Here is a 5,683-nt window from a genome sequence, read left to right as displayed (position 1 = left end):
TGGAAAGAACTCCGATAGTGGTTCTAAATCAGGTGCGGCCATCGCTTGGGGACCCGCATCAAATGCAGAGTCAGGCAGCGGTTTTCCTGGAGGCTTTGGCTCAAGCACGGATTCTAAATCTTCCAGCTGGGGAATTTAAACAGTGGGGTAGGTATAGACTGGTAGGAATTCAAATTTTTCTAAACACATGGTAAGTGTCTTTCTTTTTTTCTTCTCTCTCTCTCTCTCTCTCTCTCTCTCTCTCTCTCTCACACACACACACACACACACACACACACACACACACACACAGGCTACGATGGACATCAAAGGATTTCTCCTGTAATATTGTATCCCTGGACTCGTCAGGTGAATTCTTTGTGCGTGTTCACTATGGAAACCATTCATTATAAGTACATTCTTTTTTCCTTGTTTTAATTGGAACCCCACCACATTCATTCCCCACCCCCAGGAAAACCTCCTTTTTGGAGATCACGGTGTCACAGTGTTTGGTCTTTTTGCTTTCGTTTGTAGTTTGTGACACTTGTCTCCCTTCCTATGCAGAAGTACAGTATGAAGCCTTCATTGAATCTGTGCCGTTCATCTCATTTCAAATGTTTACGGGAGAAGCACTTGATTGAAAGCAGTGCTGTAAATATTCTGCCATAGGAAGGAATATTTCCGTCTACGTGCTTTCTCACTCTTGAATTCGTCTTCACACCATACAGGCTGTGACTTTGACCTTGGGTGTCCCATTTATATCCACTACTCTTTATTTCGCGGAGTCGTATCCATGCTATGAATGCAAGGGTGTGCTACGGAACCAGAAGGCTGTTTGAACTTCTGAAACCTTGTGTTTTCTGATCCTCGTGTGCGACCGACAGTGGTGCCAAAGTACGAAAGGCTAGTGTGAGTGAGAAAAGGAGAGAGTGTGTGCAGAGACTCAGTGGCGGTGGCACACGATGGATAGATTTTTTTTTAACCTGGCGAGATGCATCTCTCAGTCCCTTGGCCTCGGTGCAAGAGCGTGCCGAGAGCAACGATAGCAAATGACGTGCGAATGTTTTCTGCATCCAAAGGACATCCACACCCGTTGGAAGACGTTGGAAGACGTAAAGAGAGTTTTGTTCTCAGAGAACCCCATTAGTTGGATGTGTGAGTTACTTGTATTTCCCCTGCCCTTCCGTCAGCTGCTGTGAACGCCGTACGGTGTGTGTTCTGTTCTGTTCCCGATCTGTTAAGTGTGGTCCCGTGAACACGGACTGAGCTCGTGGTGTGCTTCACGGGAGTACTCGGAAGCAGAGCTCATCAGTGAGCTCGGGGTGTCACCACGAAGGGTGGAAGTTCTAATGTCTGTCAGGTAGCCATAAGAATGTGGTCTAATGCAGTTCTGTGTCCCGTGCTTGGATGGTCTTTATAAGAGTTGTCAGTGTTGGGAATTCTTAAATAGAACGGATGAAGGAGGAAGAGGAGGAGGAGGAGGAGGAGGAGGAGGAGGAGTTGTTGTTGTTGTTGTTGTTGTTGTTGTTGTTACGAGGTATAATGACGAAAGACACGGCAGAAAATTTTTACAGGGTTTATTTTCTGTTTTCAGTATGTGCAAAGCTGTATGACTTTAATCTTTGGGGATCCAGGGAGGTTTTCTTCCATTTTCTCATCTGTATGTTTGGAAGGCTCCTTTTTAATTCTCAGCTGACTGACTGACTGACTGATCGATTGGTTTTGTTTTCATGTCCTCTTCACACCCAACATAAGGCCCGAACTCACAGCCCGGCAATGAAGAGTCACCCGCTCCCCTGACCTAGCTGAGGGAGGCAGCCAGCCAAGTCACCCCTTTGATCCATTTTTGTTGTTGTTTATTTAAATGAAGCGGACATGCAACGTGTGCTCGGGGCAGAAACAGAGCACACGCTTTGGGGTTTGACAGGGTCATTTGGAGCTTGGTAAATGTTAAAGCCTAGCTTCCCTGGGTGCCCAGGAACAGGGTCCACAGCCGTTAAAAGTTGACAATTTCCTTTATCGATAGCCATCGAACAGATGACTTATTGAAAACACTAATCTATGGCAAAGACCGTTCTTTGGTCTGTGATCGGGATATAGGAAGAACCAGATGGCTACAGCTCCCACATCACAGACTTCATGTTTTAGTTGGACGTAGAGGCAGGGAGGGAGGCAGGCAGGCAGGCCGGCCGGCCGGGAGAGAGGTAGGCAGGCCGGCAGGGAGGGAGGCAGGCAGGCCGGCAGGCAGGCCGGGAGGGAGGCAGGCAGGCCGGCAGGGAGGGAGGGAGGGAGGGAGGGAGGGAGGGAGGCAGGCAGGCAGGCCGGCCGGCCGGCCGGCCGGCCGGCCGGTAGGGAGGCAAAGAAAGAAAACGTGGCATCAGGGTACCTGGTGGGCACAGGTGGTGGATCGTGCAACTGTATCTCGTGGGTTGCGATTTCGAGTTCTACGCTGGACGTAGCACTTACTTACAATAAAATCTTTGAAAACCCATCCACAAATACAGGAATAAGCAAAACATGGCATCAAAGGGGAGTAAGTGATTGATCGATGGGGGGTGGGGATGAAACGGGAATATGTGTCTAACCCGCAACATATTCTTTATCGACGCTGCTTTCACTATTTTGCCCCGATGACTTTTTCCACAAGCGGCGGTCCCACCTGAGAGGGCTCCCTTCATCTTAAGATGTTATGCAGCGAGAGGAAAGGCGTGAGAGGCAAAAGTTAGGCGGATCCATACAAATACAGAGACAATCATCGTTTCTGAGACCAGTAGCCAAAGCTCTGCCTCCGTTTAGGACCCAATGTCGTACTTCATCTCTTTAAAAACAAATAAATACATAAAAACCAGGTAGGGTCGTTGGCTCGGATAAGGGAGGAAGCTGAAATGCAATCATGGAGAACAACATAGGGGGTAAGAAGTTGCAAGGCAGAGCGATTTCACCACCCGTAGCCTTTGAAATGATGATTTGGTGTCTTCGGATGTAAGAGAGCTCACCCTACGTAGAAGGTTTCCCACCGCTCGTCATGTCATGAAGCATCGGAACACCACAAGAGGATTCCCGTGCTACGAAAACCTCTCTGCCAACATAATCTGTAACAGCCGCATCCTCTCGTATCGTGTGAGTGTAGCGTCATTAATTGCACCACTCTGCCATCGTTTGACCTTCCAGCGGATCGCAATTTTCGTTTCTTTTGGCGTGCGTGTGGGTATGCGTATCAGGCTATCGAAAACGATCTAGCCACGTTCGGTCCTCTTTTTCTCATTTCTCATAGATGAATGATGGCGTCAAAGGATACACCTCAGGAAACCCCAGATGGAAGAGAGGCAAAGGGAAGGGGATTCAGAGTGCTTCTGTGTCCCGTGCCGCCCCCCCCCACTCTCCCAACACAGCAGTCTCCCCTCCCCCCCCCCCCCCGCCGTTCCAGGTGTTGGAACAACCCGGAAGTGCCTGAATTAGGGGAGTTCTTTGACGGGGGGGGGGGGGTTTGGGGAGCACCAGTGTTTGGAAACATTGCAGGGCTAGCAAGGCTGTTGAGAAACCTCGAGTCAGTGTCGAAGGTACTGGGGGAGGGGGGGGAGGAAGAGGGGGGCGTGGGGTTTCTTTCTCCTTGAGGTGATGGAAACAGTTTGGAATGAACAGTGATGGTCCCATAGCTTTGTGAGTAGTAGACTAAGAGAGCCCGCTGAAGTGTACACACACATATACATTTATTTACTTATTACGTATGCATTCATTCCAGTTGAGTGAGTGAGTGGGAGAGAGGGGGTAGGGAGGGAGAGAATGGATCACGAAGCAGGCTCCAAGGTGTCAGCACAGAGCCAGATGTGGGGGCTGAAATTCAAGAACCCCGAGATCATGACCTGAGGCAAGACTCGGACACCTTACCGAGTGAGGCACCCGGGCGCCCTGAACTGTTCGCTTTTACAAGGATGGGAATTTGGGCATGCGAGTTGTGTTTCCAGTGTTCATAGGTGAGGCAACACACAGAATAGTAAAGGCAGGCAGGCAGGCAGGCAGGCAGGCAGGCAGGCAGGCAGGCAGTCGATGTTTTCTTTTTCTTTCCCTTCTGGGCTTCAGAGGGGGATGGCGAGAGTGAGGGAGGGAGTTCATGACACTGGGCGTAGGTGTTCTTGTGAGCTGAGCGGCTTGGGAAGTTCCCCGAACTACATGACCCCACAGGAGAACAGGAATTCCTTCTCGACAGCAAGAGCGTGGGCGACTAGCACCGCCTGAGTGTGGCAGAGCCTCAACTCTAAGTCGGGGTGGGGGAGCACTTCTGCCTTCCCATCTGGGTTCCAGGAAGGAGGGAAGCTGTCCTTCCGGTCCTGACCCTCCCTGTCTGTCCGGGGGCCCCTCAGCCGCAGAGGTGGTGTTTTGAGTTGTCCCTCTGTGGTCGTCTTTTACACCAAATACTTCTGTTGAAGGTGCTTGGAGAATAACACAGGTTGATATTTCCAAAATGATCTTGAGATCCTATTCTCTGCCCCTCCGCCCCTCCCGTGCGCGTGTGAAAACACCCCCCCACCGCCCCCCCCGGCCCCCGCACACCCCCCCACCACCCCCCCCCCCGCCCCCGCACACCCCCCCCTTCCCATTCCTTGTAACTACAACTGTTCCTATTTCCAACCATGTACTCCCAGACAGCTTCCTCAAGCCCCACCGCCCACCCCGTCGACCTCTTTGGGTAGTATAAAAGCGACCAACAGGCAGGGGGCGTCCGGGCACCACGGTGGTGGAGTGAGGGAGTCCGTGTGTGACGACGACTACGGGCCGATCGCAGCAGAGCGGCGGGGACGCAGCACCTGCCTCGCCGGCGCACGGCCTCGTCCCCAGCCACCTGGGTCAGTAGCGTTTCCCGGCTGGGGTGGGGGGAGGGGGACACGGAACGGAGGGCGCACCAAGAGGGCTTTGTGGATCGAATGGTCGCCTAACCGAGACCCTCCTTCCTGCCACCAGATACCGTCTGTGGATGGTCGTCTCGCCGTCACGCAGCCCCCACCAGTGCTACAACGAAAGAAACGGGTGTCCAGGGTAGTAATGCAAACGAAGGCGGGGCCGATCCGATCGGGGGAAGCGGCGACAGGAGTGGAGGTGGGAGAGGAAAAAAAAAAAAAAAAAAAAAAAAATCACGGGAAGAAAGGACAGGCGTGGGCCAGGGCGGTCGCGCCGGGGGGGCAGCGGGTCAACGCTCGTCATCGAACCCGGGGACTCGGGTGGCCGACCTCACCGGGCCCAGCGTCGCTAGCGATCCACGGATTTCCTAAACTTTGGGGTAGACGGCCGCGGCGAAGTCCAGCGTGCCGGTCCACCTCGGGGACCAGGTCAACGGATCCCCAGCTCCACAGATCCCAGGTCACGGGGCTCGGCCGTGCTGGCAGAACTCGGGTCTCCTCGAGTCCCGGGCACTCAGGCAACCGGGGTTCGGGTCGCCGGTGTGCCGGTCGACCCCGGGGCTAAGGGCTCAGGTGATCGTGTCCCCGGCTCCCAGCGTGCCGGCCGACCTCAAGTCCCAGGTCACCGGGTCCCCCGGCTCCCGGCGTGCCGGTCGACCTCAAGCGCCAAACCCCAGGTCACCGATCCGCGGGGCCCCGGTCCCCGGTGTGCTGGTCGACCTCGAGCGCCAAGCGCCGAGCCTCGGGGTCCTCAGCCCCCAGCGTGCCGGTCGGCCTCGAGTCCCGGTCCCCCCGGTCCCCCCGGTCCC

The sequence above is a fragment of the Lynx rufus genome, unplaced genomic scaffold (assembly GCF_022079265.1).
Source record: "Lynx rufus isolate CCGP_SWC_20201006 ecotype Redwood Valley unplaced genomic scaffold, mLynRuf1.p SCAF_18, whole genome shotgun sequence".
Lineage (NCBI taxonomy): Eukaryota > Metazoa > Chordata > Mammalia > Carnivora > Felidae > Lynx > Lynx rufus.
The sequence above is the reverse complement of the archived record's forward strand: the minus strand, read 5'-3'. Positions refer to the sequence as shown.